At 43.1% G+C, this 2,800-nt stretch overlaps 1 pseudogene across 1 annotated transcript; it reads right to left on the bottom strand.

Moving 5' to 3' along the window:
• Positions 1-1,700: 1,700 nt before the first annotated feature.
• On the bottom strand, positions 1,701-2,340 carry LOC308237113 (prefoldin subunit 5-like; annotated as a pseudogene). The gene has a single exon. The product of its transcript is annotated as a prefoldin subunit 5-like (transcript).
• Positions 2,341-2,800: the final 460 nt, after the last annotated feature.

The raw sequence follows: 2,800 nt of genomic DNA, 5'->3' as shown, positions 1-2,800 counted from the left end.
TCACTAGAGAGCCAGCTTCTTCTACCTCTAAACCAACTCAAGGATTCCTTATCAGTAACAGAACTTCGATCCTTGACCCAATTCCCAGTCAGGTTAGCTGCACTGATTTTCTAGCATCAGGCTCAAAGATAATAGCCTTTCAGAGACTGCTTACCTAGCTCCCACAGAGGGGAAGCTCGAGTCCATTTAACAGATCCCTTTTAATAGGGTTCTGCCACTCTGACTAAACCTGATGGATACCCCTCCCAATATGGGCAGTCAATTCTTTAGATTTATCTTTTCAGTAGCTTAAGCTCACTTCCTCCTCTTTTTTTTTTTAAAAATATATTTTATTGATTTTTCACAGAGAGGAAGGGAGAGGGATAGAGAGCTAGAAACATCGATGAGAGAGAAACATCGATCAGCTGCCTCCTGCACACCACCCACTGGGGATGTGCCCGCAACCAAGGTACATGCCCTTGACCGGAATTGAACCCGGGACCCTTCAGTCCGCAGGCCGACGCTCTATCCACTGAGCCAAACCGGTTTCGGCTCACTTCCTCCTCTTGATCCTCACTACCACTGCCTTTCAGTGGCTTCACGATACCTTTGTTCTAATTATTTTTGCCATGTATATGTTATAAAGTTCAGAGCATAGAAAACCATGGAAAATTATACTCCTTTTCTTTCCTCTCATTTTTTTCTAGAAGCAACTTCTGTCACCAAATTCTAGAGACAAAATTTTATACACAGAACCCTTTAAAAAAAACAAAACACACAAAAGTGCACTTAACTATACCTTGGTGTCTCCACATGCAGGTGTCCCTTATCTGTGGTTCCAGGACCACCCCCCACCCTATCCCCTGCAGATACCAAACACCACAGATGTTCAACTCCCTTAAATAAAATGACATATTTGCATTCCCATATACTTGAAATCATCTCTAGGTTATTTATAATACTTAATAAAGTGTAAATTCTATGTAAATAGTTATACTATATTATTTAATTAATAATGACAAGAGGGGGAAAAGTCTGTACATGTTTAATACAGAAACAACCATCGTGGGCCTAAATACTTTATTTTTTTTTTTCAAATATTTTCCATCTGAGGTTGGTTTAATCCGCAGATACAGAGGGCAGACTATATATTAGGAATTGTACACATCAGGATTCCTTCTTGTAAATTGAGTACCTGCTCTAAATAATTTTTTTTTAAATATATTTTTTATTGATTTTTTACAGAGAGGGAGAGGGACAGAGAGCCAGAAACATCGATGAGAGAGAAACATCAACCAGCTGCCTCCTGCACACCCCCCACTGGGGATGTGCCCGCAACCAAGATACATGCCCCCCGACCGGAATCGAAACCAGGATCCCCCAGTCCGCAGGCCGACGCTCTATCCACTGAGCCAAACCGGTTTCGGCTAAATAATTTAAAAAGAAAAGTAATTGGTAGCACATAGAACCTCCACGTGTCACAGACTCAGCAGCCAGACAACATCCTGACCTCTGCAGTCTATGCCGATGACAACGGCACCTGGACCCCAGAAACTCTAGTGCCCGTCTCCGGAAAAATCACGATGCTGCTGCCCTTACCCTTATCAGAAGATAGCCAGGACTGCATCTGACCGGCCAACCCGATCCTTAGCTGCACATAAGGCTGGGAAACTAGCTTCCATCTTTGTTTTTTTTTTGGTGTTTTGTTTTTGTTTTCGGCTGTAACATTTATTGGCATTAAACACAAAACCCTTCTCTTCCCCACCACAAAGTCCCAGGCCCTTGAAGTAGGGTCCCTCTGCCTGGTTTCTGAAACAGGATCTCAGGCCTTGGCTGCCTGAGTTGCCCCCAGGGCTGTGAGCTGCTGAATCTTCTGGCTCATCATCTCCATGACAGCCTGTTTCATGACATACTTCTCTTGAAGGGCTGGCTGGATTTTCTCCATTTGCTTGGTGAGAAAGTCTATTTTCCTCTTGAAGAAATCCTTGGCATCTTCACTGTCTTTTCTACATAGTAGCCAGTTCCCACATCGATGAGCACGTGTTCTACATCATGTAGTTTCCCAGGGACATACATAGAACTCGTCAGTGGGACAAGTAATTATTTCCCCTCATTGCTCTTGTTCAGCACGTTCAGACAGTCCTTGGCTTCCACATACTTGGTTTGCACCACCTTGAGCTGGGCAATGGACGTGGACAAGAACTCCACTTCCTGGTCCAGCTGGTTCTTGAGCATTTCCAGCTGCGGAAGATTCAGCTCGGTGATGTTAACCGACTGCGCCATGTTGGGAAGCTAGCTTCCATCTTTGAAAGAATAAACTCATATAATCACTATGCATCATTCTTTTTAATGAATGTGGAATAGTAAGTTGTATGGCTGCTCAATCACTTATGTACAAAGTCCTTACTGAAAAAGTCCCTCATTATTTTTGTAGTTTACTGAATAAAGATTCTTAATTTTTCCCCAAATACTCTATCATTACCTACCCTATCTTTTCTTTTTCTTATCACTCCTTCCATTGCAGAGCTATCCTCATTAGCTAATTTGTTTAGTTTTTAAAGTATATATATTTTTAATCCTCACCCAAGGTTATGTTTCTTTTGTTTTTTGTTGATTTCAGAGAGGGAGAGAGAGATAGCAACATCAATGATGAGAAAATCACTGATCTGCTGCCTCCTGGCCGTCCCCCACTGGGGATTGAGCTTGCAACCCGGGCATGTGCCCTGACCAGGGATGGAACCACAACCTCCTGGTTCATAGGCTGACGCTCAACCAACCCCTGAGCCATAGCAGCTGGGCCAAATATACTTTAAGCACAGAA

This window comes from Plecotus auritus, assembly GCF_963455305.1.
Source record: "Plecotus auritus genome assembly, chromosome: 12".
NCBI classification, from domain to species: domain Eukaryota; kingdom Metazoa; phylum Chordata; class Mammalia; order Chiroptera; family Vespertilionidae; genus Plecotus; species Plecotus auritus.
The sequence above is the reverse complement of the archived record's forward strand: the minus strand, read 5'-3'. Positions and strand labels throughout refer to the sequence as shown.